The sequence below is a fragment of the Chrysemys picta genome, chromosome 11, assembly GCF_011386835.1.
Source record: "Chrysemys picta bellii isolate R12L10 chromosome 11, ASM1138683v2, whole genome shotgun sequence".
In the NCBI taxonomy this organism is placed as follows: Eukaryota; Metazoa; Chordata; order Testudines; family Emydidae; genus Chrysemys; species Chrysemys picta.
The window spans coordinates 15,102,083-15,122,145 of NC_088801.1; the positions used below are offsets into that span (position 1 = coordinate 15,102,083).

The window sequence follows — 20,063 nt, forward strand, 5'->3', positions numbered from 1 at the left end:
CAACCATCTAATGGAGGAGAAGGTAAGGACAGCCTGCGACATCCTTGGTCTCTGTGAAACACGACGAAGGAAGGAGATGGAAGTGAAGTAGAGAGATAAAATTACCCTCATGTTGGGAAAAGGAGTTAACAATGGGGCTGAAGAACAGGGATGGAAAACCAGTAATTGGAAGAACAGGGATCAAAATGGTCTGCAAAGATTTCTACACTGAACTGTTCGTATCTCAGATAAATGTCCCAGTACCAACACTTCAACAGACCAAAGAGCAGGTACTCCCAGTCCTTGTCTGCGAAGTTCGACATGCAGTTCACCAAATGAAGGAAGGAGACAAGCCCCAGTAAAGATGGACTGACAATTGAAATAAGAGCTGGAGGCTAAGACCTCTGGGAAACCCTTGCTCAGAAGTTTAGCCATTACTTGGAAATGCAGAATATACCATCTAGCTGGAAGGAGTCCAACACCATTCTGCTGTACAAAAAGGGCAATCATGAAGATCTAAAGAAGTATCGTCCAGTATGCCTGCTCTCACATGTCTACAAGCTGTTCACCAAAAATATAACAAACCGACGCTCACAGAGTCTGGACGAGCAGCAGCAGCCGAGAGAGCTGGCAGGCTTTCGAAGGAATTTCAGCACAATGGACCATATTTTTTCTATAAACCAGCTATTGGAATGCTGAAGGGAATACAAATTCCCTTTATGTATTGCCTTTGTCGACTATGAAAAAGCATTTGAGAGCATAGAGATCAATGCAGTGTTGAAAGCTCTTGCAGATCAGGAAATCAACACAAACTACATCAAACTATTAAAGGAAGCAAATTCTGACTGCGCTACTGATATAACTTTATTTGATACTTCCCTTCGCATCCCAGTTAAGAAAGGTATGAAATAAGGAGACACGGTTTCACCAAAACTCTTCACAGCCTGCCTCAAAATGATAAGGTGGATGGGCGGAATCAACATCAACGGAGAGCAATTAAACCATCTCAGATTCGCGGACGATATTGTGTTGATCGCTGAAAATACTATCAAACTACTGAAAATGCTGCAAGAACCCAACACAAAAAGCAACCAAGTCAGACTGAAAATTAAATGCTCCAAAACGAAATGTATGTGGTCTGATACCTTGCCAAAAGTCCAAATAACAATCAAGGGAGAACAAATAGAAGAAGTTGAGTAATATGTTTATTTGGGCCAAGAAATTAACATGCGCCATGATCAGGAAGATGAACTCTCGTGAAGAAAGAAAGCAGGTTGGTGTGCATTCAATTCTATCAATGATGTCCTCCAAGGAAAAATCAATAAGGCAACACACGCCAGCCTCTTCAACTCAACAGTACTGCCAGCAATGTTGTATGGTAGCAAAACATGGGCGCTGATGAAGACAGAGAAGCAGCAACTGTGTGTCACGGAGATGGCGATGGAAAGAAGAATTCTGGACATTTCAATCCGTGACCGAGGCCCCATGAAGTGATCTGACAGCAGAGTGGAGTGCAGAATGTCGTTGTTGAGAGCAGGCATAGTAAAATGTGATGGGCCGGGCATATAGCGAGGCCCACTGACAATAAATGGACTGCACTGAGTGGTACCCATGGGAACTGAAACGACCACTCGGCCAACCTCCAAAGAGATGGGAAGATTTTATCTTGAAAAGACATGGCCGCACATGGAGAAGGAAGGCCAGGATAAGAGAAGAATGGAAGTAGTATTGTGATCAGTGCAATGTATACGAGGGCTGAAGGACTGATCAATCAAAGTGATAAAGGTTGGATTTTATGCAATTACAAATTAAAATGATCTGTAAAGGATTGTGTGCTGTGGCCAAGAGGGATTGTGGGGCTGGTTTTGACATTAAGAAACCATTGCTCTGTACTTATACATATATATATATATATATATATATATATATATATATATATAATATGCCACTGTACAAGTGATGTTATCATGAGTCTTAATGACCTTTGGTGTTCTTTTCCCTTAAAGCTGCAGCTCCCAGAGTCATGTGATTGTGTGAATCTCAACTTTTGTTTAAAAAAAGTGTCTAGCCTTAATGATTTTGGAGAAAAACTTGAAATTGTGACATCTAAAGACTCGAAAATCAGAAAGCAAATAAAAAGAACCCCATGTTTATTTTTTAAAATGTCATGGTTCTTAAGACAACCTCATGATTTTGTTCCCTCCCCCCCATAAATTCGTAAAAAGGGGGCAAAATAAAGACACATCAATTAAGGAGGGAAATCTTGCAAAAGTGCAAATAATTCTGCTTGCGTGACCTGTCTCACTAACGTCGGTGAGGTAAAAAATCTCGAATGAGTCAGGTTGCTCAAACAAGTAAGTGTTTGTAGGATCAGACCCTCAGCCTGCAGCCTAATGCATTTTGTTAGCGTACTGTACAATTATTCTGATTTGTTTGTATTACCATAGTATTTAGGGGCCCTACTCATGGACCATAACCCCACTGGGCTTGGTGCTGTACAAAGAACAAATGGATGGTCCTGCATCATAATATAAACAATGATAATCCTCTAATTAGATATAGACCAGAGAGAATGTATTTTATTAAACAATTTTATTATTGCCTGTTAATACACTTTGAAATAGTCATTATAATCATATGCCTTCTCTAGTTATCTAACAAATGCCCCAAAGCCTCTCTCTCTCTCTCTCTCTCTCTCTCTCTCTCTCACACACACACACACACACACACACACACACAAAGTCAAAGCTTTAGTTCTACATAATTATAGAAAACTATAGCAGCAGTTTGTTAAAGCAATTAACATTTTATATCTTCACCTCTGATTGATCAGACTTAGTCTCATTTAAATCAAAATCTATCTCATTCATATCAATAACTAAGCTAATACATTAGTAGATGATTCAAGTCATCTTAAATTTAAACGTCTAATATATGTGGTCTTTGATTCATACTAGTTAATGAAGATTGTTAATTTACAGCTGTGACCCTTAATTGCTTGTTAATTATAAAATGAACATGTGTCCTGAGCACTTTATGTGGATATGTTGAGAAGCAGGAGTGTTTAGTTGATATACATTTCTTCCTTTATTTAAAAAAGTGTGTATATATAAATATAATCAGTATAACCTATATACAATTATATATTATGACAAGGCTAAGTTTTTGTCACAGATATTTTTAGTAAAAGTCAGGGACAGGTCATGGGAAATAAACAAAAATTCCTGGAGGCCCATGACCTGTCCCTGACTTTCACTAAAAATATCCCTGACAAAATAGGGAGGCGGGTTCAGTACCCACTGCTGCTGGGGCTCCCACGTCCCCCACCGCTGCAGTGAGTGGGAGCTCTGGGGTCCCCCTGCTCAGGGGGGCTGGGCTGCTGTGGGGTCCCTTGACCCCACAGGGGCAGCTGGGCACTGAGAGGGGTCCCCCACTGCCTGCTGTGGCTGGGCAGCTGCGGAGGGTCCTCCCACCATCCCTTGCATGTGGGCAGCTGCAGGGTCTCCCCACCAGGGCAGGGGCTGGGAGTTGTGGGAGTGTGTGACTGGGAGCTCTAGCCCCAAAGCAGATAATCTCATGGAAGTCAATGGAAGTCACGGATTTTGTGATCCAATTGTAGCCTTAATTATGACAAGTGCGGAAGAAGGGTATGATCAAATGTTGTTTGCCTTCTTTTGGACCCTGATGCTGCATATGTTATGCATTCATTGGTTTATGGATCCATATTTCTCTAGGAGAGTGTCATAAATCCATGTGAGGTCCTACATTGCTGATTTTTTTTTTCACTTGAATCTCTGACTTAGCTGAAAGACTTGTCAAACCGCATTTGGACAGACAGCTACTTATTGACTACACAGCAGAGGTGGCTACCAAGAAAATTAATCAATCTTAATTATCCTACTGGGAATTTATTTTGAATAAGTGGAATATATTGTGAGGTTCTACCTGGCAGTTGTGATAGGGCTGTATGCCTTGTCACATAGACCCTGTGGAGATAAACAGAACAGGAAGTAACATCTCAGAAGGCTGGTGGCTCCTGATTGGGTGAGGCACTCTATTTAAGCCAAGCAGGAGTTCCAGGAATGTGGACTTCCTGCCAGCTGTAGCAATGGATCTGTCTCTTAGCTCACTCTCGGACTTCTGACCCTGGCTTTGACTCCTGGTTCCTGGTCCTGGCTCGGACCCTTGTCTTGGGCTCCTGGTTCCTGACCCTCTTGCTATTCCTGGCCTCTGACTGTCACTGCTCTTACTACTAGGCATGACTGCCCAAGCACCAGGTATGACTCATACACCCTTATTGACATGCCTTGTTGATGCAGTTTCAGGGAGGAGTATGCCAGCCTCTGATGCACTGGACTAACACCTCTCAGAAGAGCCATCACAATAAAGAATAGTTGTTAGGGTTGGAGATTGGGAATGAGCATTTCACAATGAGGAGGCTATCAACAAGCTAGTGAAGAACCGAGAACTGGAATATGTTGCCCTCATCGCCCAATGGTCTACTACTAATGGTCAAATTGTGCTCCATTTTAATCATCTTTTAGCACTCTCACATTAGACTGCAACTTATGGGGTCATATGGATACAAGAAGGCAAAATTTAGGTCACTGTATAGATGTGACTGAACTTGGGGTTTGGAAAACTAATTTATTCCAAGAGAGCAACAGTATAGTAGGATGGCTGGTGCTACTGGCCTCTCATGCACATACATTATTTTACTGTTGGGTGTTGGATCCCTTTTTAAGGTTCTAGTCCTTATTTATAGTGCATTTAAGACCCCACTCTTCTGCACCTCACTATGGCAAATGGGGGCACTATGGCTGGTTGAGCCTAGGTTTGTATTCATTGTGACAGGGAACATAATTTAGCTCCTTTCCTAGAACACATTGATGCTTTTCTCTAGTTATGTAATTGGTGTCTCGATACTAAGGGACTGGGAGCTTAGAAATGATTATTATCCTTATGTATTTGGATTATAGTACAACCAAGAGGCCCCACTCTATATAAACACTGAGTAGAAAAACAGTCCTAGCTCTGATGAGCCTATATAAATTACATAAATATTATTTGTTTTGATTGTACTGTCTCTCTCACTCACACACACACATCCACACCCACAGGACTGTACACATTAGATGAGTTGCTACAGAGAAGTTCTAATTGCTTAACAATAAAGATTATGCATGTCGTCATTTGGTAGTGTCCATGAAATTTTATTCTCTATTGTCTGTAAAGAAAGTACTAATGTTAATCCAGGATTTCTCTGAGGTCAGTGTACAGTACATTTGTTCTTCCTAGTACATTTATTTTACTGCACATTTGAGGTCTGTTTAAATGGGCTTGGGTGTATTTCTTTTGTGTTCTTCCACTTTTCAAAATATTGAACATAGAAATTATAGTTCAGGGAATTAACTGACCATAAGAGTGTCTGTAGCATAAGCATGCTGGCAAAACTCTCAGTTGTTGAACCATTTATATGTTTTGTCTACAATAAAGCAAGCAGGGAAAGTCAAAATTTAAAAAAAAAATCCATTTGGGAAATCAGTGGACAGTACCAAGAGATTTAATTATTGAACTCAATCACTAGGTACAACTATATGTTGTTTGTATTGAAAACAAAAGATAGAGCAGTTTAATATTAGTTTCTCTATTTTAAAAATGTTTCTGTAATTTTGTATTTCAGTCATATTGAAAGCCAAATAAAAACTTTTAATTTGTCTCTGCTGAAAGCAATATATAGTCCTTGTGTCAATTGTGATATTTTTTTATCTCCAACCTCTATCACTATATTTACAGCAATTAGAAGTCTGAAACATTCATTAGGACAGGACAGCACCTTTGGACCAGTAGCATGCCTTCAAGTCCTGCCTGGTAGAACCTGCCTGATAGGTACCTGCCTGGTACCTACTTTTGGACCCTGGATCAGAAACTGGTGGAGAGGGTGAGCTGGGGTCCCCTACCACCATCCTCTGATAAGACTGGAGGTGAAAAGCCTATCTCTGATACTAAAGACCCAGGACTGGGAAGACCCCTCATCCTGATTCTGCCCAGGTCAGGCCTGAAGCCCTTCTCTGTATAGCAGAACTAGCCTTTTTTGGACTCTTTATTTGGCCCAACTGGAGGGGCTGAGTCACAGTAGGATATAGGCCACTGCTGGTTTGTGATGGCTGTTAACAGTGGGTGCTGAGGTAAAAGAGCACCTGCCCCTTGCCTGACCAGTAGGTGGTGCCTGTGGTGAGTGGAGCCCTCCACAAGGGCTCATCTACCTAGCAATCAAAGGTACAATGAGAGAGACAAATTCTGATAGAAATAAGGTGCAAGAGTTGTTTTTCCCCCCCAGTAGTGAGATTAACTAACTGTTGGAACAATTTACCAAGGCTTGTGATGGAGTCTCCATCCATGGCTGCTTTTAAAATCAAGATTGGGTGATTTTGTGGAAGACCTGTTCTAGTTCAAACAGGAATTAATCCCGGGAAGTCCTATAGTTTGTGTTTTATACAGGAGGTCAGACTAGATGAGTAGAATGGTCCCTTCCAGCCTTGGAATCTATGGATGATAAAGCAGACTACATTGAATGTTTAACACCAGACGATACTACTTCTATACTTCAGGAGTGCACATCATTGGCTTAACACATTTGAAAGCACAGCTCTTAAATTGCATTTAATCCATATAATAGGTGTGCATATCTTACCCACGTGAAAAGCCCTTGCATGCATGAGCACCCCATTGCCAAGTTCTGGGTACATTTGTGTGTAAGGAGTTTTACAGAATCAGGCCATTGGTTAACAGTATCTCTTGTTACTACCAAGGCCTGTAGTCAGTCATCTCTCAGTATAAGCTACAAGGATGAAGGAAATGTGTAAATAAAAATACCTTCTGGCAAAATGTTTCTCAGTGTCTATTTAAAACATGCAGATTAAACAGTGGTGCTCGGAAACAGAGAAATTAAAACAAACCCTGTCTGTTTGTTTTTTTATATCCAGCCTATGAGACTGATATAGGCTATCACTTGATTAATTCAGTAATTGCAATTCAAAAATGGATGTAGAAACTACATAGTTATAATGTTACTGTGTCAGACTCTAAGCTGATGTGGAAAAATAGACATGAAGGTAATAAAAGGACTCATTTAATTTCAGCAGCAAAAATATGGTTTTTTTATTCATCATCATTCAATTTTGATTTTTTTTTTTTTTAAATAAACTGTCTGAGGTGACTAAATGTCATTTTACTGTTGTGGCTAATATCTAAAGTGCTTCTGTGCTTCTAAACGTACAGTTCACCTATAAATAGAAATTCATTTCCAACTGAGAAACACTGAGGCTATTTACACAAAGTGAGAATGGCAAAGTTTCTTCAACTGAAGCAGGAAAAAAGAGACACACTATTTTTAATAAGGCGTATCATTATCACGGACCTCATAATTACTGCAAATTGTATATGTAGCAATAATTCCTGAGAATTACTCATTATAGGCAGTTAATCAATGGTGTGATAAGATAAAAGCCCAAGGTGATGAGGAAACTGGTGAACTTCAGTAATGACTGATTTGCCAAAGGATTCCTGTAGCATAAATTTATGCTTGACAGTATTTTACAATGGCAGTATTTTTATAAGCTGTCTACATTAGATGTGTTCTTTCACAGCCAACAATTGATCAAAATGCACAAGTGTTTGTGTTTAGGGCAGATGCTGATACTACATACAAGCTTCACTCCGAATCTACACTTTTTTTTTTTTTGAGGGGGAGAGGGCTATTGCACATAATACCAATGCGGTGATGACTGTCTACTGTTCTGCTGGAAGCATGAAAAGCCCATTGAAATCAATGGGCAGATTAGCAATGACTTTAATAGGCTCAGGATCAGATTCATAGAGTACTCTGGGAGAGGTTATTTGAGCATGATTAAGTTGTTTATCATATAGTGAGGATGCCAGGTAGTTGCATGTCTGATTATTCAGAGGCTGGGTATCACTTGTTTTTTGAAGGTAAGAATCTCAGGTGTCTCTTCCCTCTTGAATGTATACACATAATTCCCATTAGTTATTGGATAGATGCACGACGTATGAAACTTTCTAGTATTTCCAAACTACTGAGAACTACACTTATGCACATCATGTAGTATTCCAGCCACATTTCATTAATATGGATTGCAGTGAAAATTCAGACTGAGACCTGACCCCTTGCCACTGCTGTGTCCCTTTTGTAGTGATTTACACCTGTACCAAATGATTAATAGTGTAAGACACTATCAGCTCAGATGGACAGCATTGTGCACTGATGATCAAAGAGAACAAACAGGGCAAAGCACTGTAGAACTGGCCCTGTTGATTTGCCAAGATATCTGCTGTGATGTGGCAGTGGGTGTGAGATCTGAACTGAGTTCTCGGGGCAGTGTATCATTGCAGTACTCTGGGTCCCAGAATGCTAAAGCCCAAGTCCTCTGGCTGCAAGAGCACAGTTAATTTGTGCTTACAAGGCAGGCAGTCAAACTGTGTCTTACAAGGGTACTGTATGCCAGAAAGGAGAAATCCTAGAAGGTAGCGGAGGCACGATAATCAGAAATCATGGCTATCCAGACAACTGAGATGCTATGTATAAAAATATTTATTAAACTGGTATCCTTAATAATCCAATCAATAAGTAGAATGTCAGTATATATTATAGCCATTAATTCAATGTGAAATAAACAAGGCACATTCCATGTAAATGTGATAGTGGGTATTTGTATTATCAATTTAGATTTTGAATTGTCTTAAGGTCAGATTGAGTTTTTGCTCAGGGAGTGGTACATAGCTGGACTGCCTCAGGAGCAGCCCTGGTATAGAATTGACTCAGAGGACTTAAGTGGGTTAGCCTGGCTGTGGGGCATGGTGACCCTCAGCAGTGACTTACTCCTTCCCTGGAGGTGAAGGGCATGGAGGGGCGGACGCTTGGTTCCATTACCTCTGTGCACTAGCCAGATTAGCTGAGAGAATGCAGAGGGTATTTGTAACTTGCTGTTGGTATGGCCTACCTGAAAATAACTATCCCTGCTAGCCCTGCAACCTCTCACTGAAGAATAAGAAGGGGAGGATTTGTGATTCAGATAATCCCTCTGAGGCACACCACTCCTGGGGCAGTGCAGCCTATGAACACTGCCCTTGCTGTGCAAGTCAGTCTAGCCCAGAATTTCAAATTCACCTGGAAGTTGGAAGAAGTCTAATTAGCTACATTCAATTTGATTTGATATATAGAATCTACTGGCTCCTGTCTGAACTTTTGATTAAAGATTTATTGTCTTAATAAAATTATACTAATAACTATGCTTAGTTTGTCTTTGCTAAAAATGTTTTTGCTAATCAGGCCATTATTGCCCAACCTGCTAAATTACCTTCTACTTGTATTAAATGGAAAAATTATGTAAACTGAAACCAGAGAGCAATAACCATAAAGAACAATCACTTAAATGACATGCAAAGAGAGAGCCAATTATTTAATAAGCTCTTCTTATGGAGAGGGGTTGATCTTCTAGGGACCTGATAATGCAATCAGATTTATAGTGCATAGATCCTCTGGTTATATTAATTTTTTTAAATGGAAACATTGTCAACTGTGTACAAAGATGAGTGGGGCAGGATAATATATACAAGCAAGATTATCTGGAATTATGCTAAAACCTTTGAGACATGATATTTAACTGGATGTTTCTTTGCCCTGGCATAAACTCGTAATATATATTTAATATAGCAAGTCAAATTTTTCACTTGAAACACTTTTCAGTGAAAAATGGCTATTCATTAAAATTGCTTATTCCACAGAAATGTCATGAGTTCAAATGCAGATTTGGTGTTTGGCATTTTTGAAGAAAAACTTAGATGAACATTTTCCAAAGCACCAAAATGACTTAGGTTCCTAAGTCCCATTTTCAAAAGTAACATAGGTAATTGGCATATTTATGAGATTTAGGGTGTTAAGTCACTTAGGCACTCTTGAAACTTTTTTACCCAAAACTAAAGATTTTTGCACTTTATCAGAATATTCTGAATGAAAAAAAAATATTCCTATGAGCTCTAGTAGTTAAGATTAGGTTATCCCCATATAAGAACAGCTGTACTGAGTCAGATCAATGGTCCATCTAGCCCAGTAATCTGTTTTCTGACAGTGGGCAGCGCCAGATGCTTCAAAGGCAATGAACAGAACAAAGCAATTGAGTGATCATTCCCTTGTTGTTCAGTCCCAGCTTCTTCCAGTTAGAGTTGTAGGGACACCAAGAGCATAGGGGTCACATCTCTGACCATCTTGGTTAATAGCCATTGGTGGACCTATCCTCCATGAACTTATCTAATTCTTTTTTGAAACCAGTTATGCTTTTAACCTTCACAACATCCCATGGCAACAAGTTCCATGGGCTGACTGTGTTGTGTGAAGTACTTCCTTATATTTGTGTTTAAACCTGTCACATATTAACTTCATTGGGTTACCCCTGTTTCTCGTGTTAAGTGAAGGTGTAAATATTTCCTTAGTCACTTTTTCCACACTATTCATGATTTTATAGACTTATGTTGTATTTATTCCCCCTTAGTCATCCTTTCTAAGCTGAACAGTCCCAGTCTTTTTTAATCTCTCTTCATATCAAATCTGTTCCATACCCCTATTAATTTGTTGCCCTTCTCTGTACCTTTTCCAATTCTAATATATCTTCTTTGAGATGTGACCAGAACTGCACATAGTATTTTAGGTATAGGCATACCATGGATTTATATAGTGGCATTATGATATTCTGTGTCATACTAGCTATCCCTTTCCTAATGCTTCCTACCACTATTAGCTTTTTTAACTGCAGCTGCACATGGACAGTTTACTGAAGACATCTGCTCAATGATGACTCCAGGATCCTTCATGAGTGGGCAATAGCTTATGTATAGTTGCACTTTGGAAAACAATATGATTACTTTGAATTTCAGCTGCTATTGAGTGCAATGTTTTATTGCCAGTTCTATGGGAGACCTTTGCAATCAGCTTTGGACTTAACTATCTGGAGTAATTTTGTATCATCTGCAAACTTTGCCACCTCACTGCTTACCCCCTCTTTCAGATCATTTATGAATCTTGAACAGCACAGGTTCCAATACAGTTCCTTGGGGACCTTGGTATTTACCCCTCTCCATTGTAAAAACTTACCACTTGTTCCTACACTGTTTCCTATCTTAACCAATACTGATCAATAAGAGGACCTTCCCTCTTATCCTGTGACTGTATAGTTTGCTTAAGAGCCTTTAGTGAGGATCACTGTCAAAGGCTTTCTGATAGTCCAAGTATGCTATATTGACTGGATCATCTTTGTCCATATGCTTGTTGAGACCCTCAAATAATTAATAGCTTGGTGAGGCATGATTTCCCTTTAAAAAGCTATGTTGATTCTTCCCCCAACATATTGTGTTCATCTGTGTTCTTCACTATAGTTTCAACCAATTTGTCTGGTAGTGCAGTTTCGGCTTACTGGCCTATGATTGCCAGCATCACCTCTGGAATCTCTTTTAAAAACAGGCATTGCATTAGCTATCCTCAAGTGATCTGGTACAGAGGATTATTTAAGCAGCAGATAGTATACCAGCTAGTAGTTCTGCAGTTTCACATTTGAGTTCTTTCAGAACTCTTGGCTGAATACCGTCTGATCTTGGCAATCTATTACTGTTTAATTTATCAATTTGTTCCAAACCCACTTCCTATTAGCACCCCACTCTGGGACAGTTGCTCAGGTTTGTCACCCAAAAAGAAAGGCTTAAGTGTGGGAATCTCCCCAATATCCTCTTAAGCAATGACCAATGCAAAGAATTCATTTAGCTTCTCTGCAACAGCCTTGTCTTCCCTGAGAGTTTTTAGCATCTTGATAGTCCGGTGTCCCCATTGACTGTTTGGCAGGCTTTCTGCTTCTGGTATAATAACAAAAAAATTTGGTAAGTTTTTTGTCTGTAGCTAGTTAAAATTCTTTCTTGGCCTGCCTTATACTTCCACATTTGACTTGCCAGAGTTTGTTCCTTCCTATTTTCATCACTAGCATTTGACTTCCAATTTTTAAAGGATGCTATTTTGCTTCTTACCACCTCTCCTCTTTTACTTTGCTGTTTAGCCATGGTGTTACTTTTGGTCCTTTTAGTTTGTGTGTGTATGTGTGTGAGAGAGAGAGAGAGAGAATGAGAATTTGGGGCATACATTAATTTGAGCCTTTCACAGTGTTTTTATATAGTCCTCATTTAATTGGCAGGCATCTTACCCTGGTGACTTCCTTTTATTTCCATTTAACTAATTTCTTCATTTTTGTGTAGTTCCCTTTTTAGAATTAAATGCTAGTGTGGTGGGTTTCTTTGGCATTCATCCCCCTACAAGGATGTTAAATTTAATTACATTATGGTTGCTATTACCAAGCAGTTCAACTATATTCATCTCTTGGACCAGATCCTGTGCTCCACTTAGAACTAAATCAAGAATTGCATCGCCCCTTGTGGATTCCGGGACAAGCTGCTCAAAGAACCAGTCATTAATGGTGTCCAGAAATTCTGTCTCTGTATCCCTTCCTGAGGTAACATATACCCAGTCAATATGAGGATAGTTGAAGTCCCCCACTAGAAAGGCTACAAAGGCAAAAAACCACAGTAATCTTCCTGAGCATTTCACAATCACCATCACCATCACCATCCTGGTCAGGCAATTGATAATATATTCAAACTGCCATCCTCTTATTATTCAAAAGAGAAGCATTAATAAGTGAAATACTAGTTTACCATAGGAGGTGTCCTGTCCTGCCTAACAAAAGGCCTATAGAGACCAGATGAACCATTGTGGAACATGAGCAGACAAAGACTGTTGATGGTACCCCCACACCCATGAAGAGGGGATGTGCACAAACCTTTGTCCTATCACAGTTTGAACTTTGTGGGAAGGCAATACAAATCCCTGACCAGAAGGAATTTGGAGGGGGCAATATTTCTAAGCATAAGCAAGGGATCCCTAAGCTGCTTAACTTGGGCTAGTCCTAAAGGACATACAGAGCTTCACATTACAGCAGCTTCTATTACCTTTTGAAACAGAAGACTGTAACTCAGTGCTGTGTATATTTACCTGATTTTAACCTTGTAAATAACTTATTTCTTTTTCCTAGTTCATAAATCATTACTTATTTTATTATATGATTTACTCCACAAGTGTTATCTTTGAGAGAGATCTAGGGTGCACTTGACCTGGAGTAAGTGACTTGGAGTAACCTTAATAATATTGTGAATCTTGATGTAAAGGATCAACTACCACAAAGGCAAGCTTGCCTGGGTAGCAAGATAGACTGGCGTGACCAAGAGGACTGTCTGACTCCATATTAAGGTTATTAGAGTGGGGAGTTCACACTTGATACTTGGTTGGTGAAATCTAATCATAGAATACGATTGAGGTTTGTGCCCTGGTTTGTCTTCCTCAAGGCTGGCATCCATGTTCATGAGCCATTCCAGACAGCCTGACAGCTACCATAAAACTCCTGAATTTTAATCTCTTACCTAGCAACTTAAATTTGGCCTTAAGGACCTCTCTATCTTTCCCTAGGTCATTGGAACCTACAATGTACCATGGCCACCAGTTCCTCCCCAGCACTGCACATACATCTTGTCTAGGTGTCTTGAGAGGTCAGCAAACTTTGCACCTGGCAGTGTGGTTCTTCATGTAATCACCAACCCAGCTATTTATTTCTAATAATTGAATCTCCCATTACTATTTCCTAGCCCTTCCTAGTAACTGACATTTCCTCCAAAGGAGGGGTATCCCCAGTGCACGAGGATACTATGACATCTGGAAGGATGGTCCCAACTACAGCATTGTTTCCTTCCACTTCAGCAAGAAGTATGGGGAATAAACAGGAACTGGAAATACTAGTGAATAATCACAAATATAACATAACTTTAACTGGTTGAGATAATGTTACATTTCTGGAGTATTGGTATAGAAGGGTACAGTTTGTTCAGGAAGGCCAGGCAGGGGAAAAAAGAGAAGATGTGTTGTCTTGTATATCAAAGATGTATACACTTGCACCGAGGTTGAGATAGAAGTGGGAGGCAGACCTGTTGAAAGACTATGAATAAGGATAAAAGGGGTAAAAAAAACCCCAAGGGTGATGTCATGGTAGGCGTCTACTATAGAGCATCTATCCAGGAGGAAAAGTTGGATGAGATATCTTTAAACAACTGACAAAATCATCCAAAACTCAGGACTTGGCGATGATGGGTGTAACGATTGTGGGGTTCATTAAATAACAAACCAACGAATGAGAAATGAATAAAACAAACTGGAGAGCTTCTGTACTGAGCTGCTGCACACAGCCATGCAGTGTTTCCAACCTGCCTTCAGGGCAGATCTTCAAATTCCAACACTCAAAACACTGCTCCTTATGGGGGAGCGTCTCCAAATCACAATCTTTTTCATAAACATATCTCTATAATGGAGGACTTTGACTACCCATTGGGAGAATATCTGTTGGGAGAATAATACAGCAGGGCACACATTATCCAACAAGTTCATGGAATGCATTGGAGACAACTTTTTATTACAGAAGGTGGCGAAAACGACTAGGAAAGAGGCTATTCTGGATTTGATTCTGACAAAGAGAGAGGAACTATTTGAGAATCTGAAGGTAGAAGGCAGCTTGGGTAAAAGTGATGATGAAATGAGACAGTTCATGATTCTAAGGAATGGTAGGAGGGAAAACAGCAGAATACAGACAATGCACTTCAACAAGGCAGACTTTAGCAAACTCAGAATTGGTAGGTAAGATCCCATGGGAAGCAAGTCTAAAGGGAAAAAAGAATTCAGGACAACTGGCCGTCTTTTCAAGAGACACTATTGAGGGCACAAGAACAAACTATACCAGTGTGTAGAAAAGATGGGACGTATGGTAAGAGGCCACCCTGGCCTAACTCGGGCATCTTGTATGACTGAGTTTCAGGTCATTGAAGTGGAAAGTAGGTCAAATTAAAAAATTAGGCCAAGTCACAAACGATTAAACTACCCAAGATATAATGGGTAACAAGCATTTTACAAATACACGAGAAGCAAAAGGAATACCAGGGACAGGGTCACGACTACATGAGAAGGGAAACTGCAGCTATGGCTGAAGTGCTTAAATGTCTTTATTTCAGTTTTCACCAAAAAAGTTAACAGTTCTCAGATGACTAACAGAGAACATTAGGGTAAATTGGGTAGGGGTTGAGGCTCAAATAGGAAAAGATCAAGTAAAGAATAACTTAGCCAAATTAGATGTCTTTAAAGCAGCAGGGCCTGCTGAAATACATACTAGAATATAAGGAACTGACTGAAGAGATCTCTGAGCCATTAACAATTATCGTTGAGAACTTGTGGAGGAAAGATACCAGAGGACTGGGAAAAGGGAAATACAGTACCTTATTATTATAAAAAGGGTGCAGGAGAAGAAGTAAGTGGCTTAGATTGCAGCAAGGGAGATTTAAGGTTAGACATTAGGGGAAAACGTCCTAACTGTAAAGGTAGTTAAGTACTGGAACAAATTACCTAGGGAGGGTGTAGAATCTGTCATTGTCTAACCCCTTCTTAAAACCTCCAAACAACTCCTTGGGCTATGGGAAAAGATCAAAGGCTGCACTCCCTACTTCCCCCACGGAGGTGGAAGAAGTGAAACTGAGAAGAGTGTGGAATGAATACGTTCTTCCTGTCCCATGCACCAGTCAGCAGTGCTGATCCAGTGGGAGGGGACAGGGCTACACACTCCATGGAAGGTTGAGTTTAGGTTTCAGCTGGTTCTTGGTTTTTAGCAACCATAAGATAAAGGGTATTTCAAAATTTCATGAGAACCTTGTACAAATCCTCAAGAAGCTCAGGGTGTAAATGTATGTACATTTTAGTTAATAGTTCTCTTCTCTGCTTGGATTTGCAAATGGAAACCAATAACACTAATATTTGAGACATGAACTTAGTGTGAGGAACACTGACAAAGTAGAAATAAGAAGGAAAAGCTAGAGTACAAAAATAAGAGCTCTGTTAATGTGCTTCACTGTCTTACTTAGAAGCAATGGACAAGCTAATCTTCATCTCTATTCTGTATTTTTTTAAATTATTACCAAAACTCTGAGCTTACTTGGTTGTGAATTCTCATAGTGCTCTATCGAAGGGCCAGCATTTGAACTGTAGGAACAAACCAAATCATTTGTGGGCAGATACACTATCTATCTATCCTTATGATCCTCATTACCATAGTATCTGAGGACTGGTTTTGAATTAATTGTCCTTAACAGCCCGGTAGGGTATGGCAGTACTGTTGCTGCCATTTCACAGATAGGTCTCTGCCTCAGTTCCTTAAGGTCCCACAGGAAGTCTCTTGGGGAGCAGAGACTCAGACTTGGTGGTCCCTTCTGACCTTAATGATCATCTAGTTTGACCTCCTGCACATTGCAGGCCACAGATACTTGGCCACCCACTCTTGAAATAGACCCCTAACCTCTGGCTGAGTTACTGAAGTCCTGAAATCATGGTTTAAAGACTTTGTTACAGAGACTTCACTATATACAGTGCTTTAAACCTGCAAATCACCCGTGCCCCCATGCAGTCTCAACGGGCCTAGGCCCTACAGTTAGATTTTAGACCACATTAACCAATAGGTCCAAAAATAACTAGTGACTGTTTCAGTCTTGATGTGCCTGATTTCAGAAAATACAACTAGTCTCTGGAAATTCTTTCTCATATTGATCACCTGAAATCACATGTCACTTATGAAAAACCCTGGCCAAAATGTCATGCAGCATTTTTAAATATGTTTTTTAAGAGATTGAAATCCATGTTTTTAAAGTCCCAGACTAGCATCCTAACCATGGGATCATCCTTTCTTTCTAATGTGTACACTGAGTTTCATCATAAACCCTGGCAGTGTCAGTTCACCTTAGGGTTGTCAGGCGTCCGTTTGTTGACCCAAATGCCTGCTCAAAAAAAGGGACCCTGGCGGCTCCAGTTGGCACTGCGGACCAGGCCATTAAAAGTCCAGTCAGTGGTGCAGCGGAGGCCCGGAGCTAAGGCAGGCCTGCCCTAGCTCTGTGCAGCTTCCAGAAGCAGCGGCCTGGTCCCTGTGGCCCCTAGGTGCCTGGGCGGCCAGGGAGGCTCCACGCATTGCCTCCCCCCACCCCCCAAGTGCTGGCTCCACAGCTCCCATTGGCTGGGAACTGCGACCAATGGGAGCTATGGGGATGGTGCCTGCAGGTGCAAGGGCAGTGTGCGGTGCCTCCCTGGCCACTCATACACCTAGGGGGCCACAGGGACCTGGTGGCTGCTTCCTGGGAGCCGCAATAAGAGCCGCCGGGACCCCGCACCGTGAACACCGTCCTGCACCCACACCCACAGCCTGGAGTCCTCTCCCACACCCAAACTCCCTCCTGGAGCCTGCACCCCACATCCCCATACACACACTCCAACTCCCTGCCCCAGCCTAGTGCCTCCTCCTGCACCCCAAACCTCTCATCCCTGGCCCCACCCCAGAGCCCACACCCCCAGCTGAAGTCCACACCCCCCTCGCACCCTCCAAGCCTTTGGCCCCAGCCCAGAATCCCCTCCTGTATCTCAAACCCCTCATCCCCGGGCCCCACGCCAGAGCCCACCCCCCAGCTGAAGCCCTCTCCCACACCCTGAACCCCTCATTTCTGGTCCCACCTTGAGCCTGCACCCCAAGCTGAGAGCCCATACCTCCCCGCACCCCAACCCTCTGCCCCAGCCTGGAGCTCTCTCCCACACCCCAAACCCTTATCCCTAGCCTGACCCCTCACCCCCATCCCACACCCCAACTCCCTGCCCCAGCCCGGTGAAAGTGAGTGAGGATGGGGAAGAGTGAGTGACAGAGGGGGGATGGAGCAAGCAGGGGTGGATAAGGGGTGGGGCAGGGGCGGAGCCTTGAGGTGAGGGCGGTGCAGGGTGTTCAGTTTTGTGCAATTAGAAAGTTGGCAATCCTAGTTCACCTGGATTTGTCCACTGCCTTGCATAGAATTGCACCCCTTGAATGCTGACAAAGTGTAAAGTCTCCAAGTGAAACTCTGAGATGAAACTCAAGTTTTACTGGGGTTTGGGGCAAAACTACACTAAAGCGCACTGACTGTGGTGTTTTCACTGTACATGTAGCTGTCTTCTGGATAGTCCCAAACTCACTTAAGACTTCTTAGTGAATTTGTCCTGTGCGTGTGTGTTTATTTATTTTTTTAATCCCGAGTCCTGAAATCATCTTGTTTCTGGCTTCCAATTTATAAGGTCTAAGTCATATGCCAAACATGCACTGCATCTTGTATGTTGTTGCTGTTACCACAATACCAATTACCCAGTTCTTTTCTCAGTGTGATGGAAGAAGATGCTTCCGGAACATGTATATAGTGTTGTCATAACTATACAGGGAAGGGTAACAGCTGTCCTGTGTTACAGTACTATAAAATCCCTCCTGGTCAGAGACTCCAAAATCCTTTTCCCTGTAAAGGGTTAAGAAGCTCAGGTAACCTGGCTGGCATCTGACCTAAAGGACCAATAAGGGGACAAGATACTTTCAAATCTTGGGGGGGGGGGGAGGGGGGGGAAGGCTTTTGTTTGTGCTCTTTGTTTTGGTTGTGTGTTCGCTCTCAGGACTGAGAGGGACCAGACATCAATCCAGGTTCTCCACATCTTTCTAAAGAAGTCTCTCCTATTTCAAACTTGTAAGTAAATAGCCAGGCAAGGCGTGTTAGTTTTCCTTTGTTTTCTCAACTTGTAAATGTACCTTTTACTAGAGTGTTTATCTTTGTTTGCTGTACTTTGAACCTAAGACTAGAGGGGAGTCCTCTGAGCTCTTTAAGTTTGATTACCCTGTAAGGTTAATTTCCATACTGATTTTACAGAGATGATTTTTACCTTTTTCTTTAATTAAAAGCCTTCTTTTTAAGAACCTGATTGATTTTTCCTTGTTTTAAGATCCAAGGGGTTTGGATCTTGATTCACCAGGAGTTGGTGAAAGGAAGGAGGGGGAATGGTTAATTTCTCCTTGTTTTAGATCCCAGGGGGTTGGAACTGTATTCACCAGGAGTTGGTGGGAGGAAGGAGGGGAATGGTTAATTTCTCCTTGTTTTAAGATCCAAGGGGTTTGGATCTGTATTCACCAGGGAATTGGTGAAAGGTTTCTCAAGGCTTCCCAGGGAGGGAATCCATTGGGAATGGTGGCAGCGGGACCAGAGCTAAGCTGGTAGTTAAGCTTAGAAGTTTTCATGCAGGCCCCTACATTTGTACCCTAAAGTTCAAAGTGGGGATACAGCCTTGACAAGTGTACATAAGCAAAAGGGATTTTTTATACAAGTTGTACTGTATAAAGACAGTTAAAATCATGGATTTAACCTCCCTCCTTCTATTAAATGGGAAAAAAAGTTTGTCTTAAGTGCTGATGGCTCTTCATGTATTTTAGGATGTGACTTTAATGCCCTTGTGCCTGCTGAGAAGCTGCCTGAGGTATTTTATATTCAGAGATGGAACAGGGTGGATTAGGATCAGGTACAGAGCCAGTGAGACTCTTAATAATAATGTATCACAAGAGGATCTGAAGAGAGGAGTAGTGGGGGGGGGGGAATATTGATGTTAGGTCAGCCAAACATTAGCATCCCTTTAGTAGGATGATGTGGTAGTTCACAGAGAGGGAGCAAGAAAGAATAGATATTGTAGTAATGAGCTAGAAACAAGAGATGATATCCAGACATAATAAGGTTTACAGCAAGAAGATCTGTCAGAAATACAGTAAAAATATAAAAGAAGGCAAAAGTTTGTAGGTTTTTAACTGGCACTATTAATACCTGCTGATCTTCTCTGCCATCTCTCTCTGGTGGGAGTTTAGGCTGAGAGAAATTTAGTTTAATTTTACAGTTTATATTTTAGAATCATGAGGCTACTGCAGAATAGGTGAGTTGAAAAATAAAAATACTAAAGTATAAGGCCTAATGGGGACAATGTTGGACAGTAAATCTTGCTGCTGGAGAAAACATAAATGTAGTAAACTACAGTGTCACCTACATGAGATGTCATGGTGATAACAATATAATATACT

The 20,063-nt window shown here is 41.3% G+C and overlaps 1 long non-coding RNA gene across 1 annotated transcript in view; it reads left to right on the forward strand.

The window, feature by feature from the left end:
- Positions 1 to 5,602, forward strand: part of LOC135974237 (uncharacterized) — a 31,735-nt gene extending 26,133 nt beyond the window's left edge. Inside the window, exon 3 of the long non-coding RNA XR_010591460.1 lies at positions 4,299 to 5,602. This is a non-coding gene — a long non-coding RNA (uncharacterized LOC135974237). The remainder of the gene's footprint in view (positions 1 to 4,298) is intronic.
- Positions 5,603 to 20,063: the final 14,461 nt, after the last annotated feature.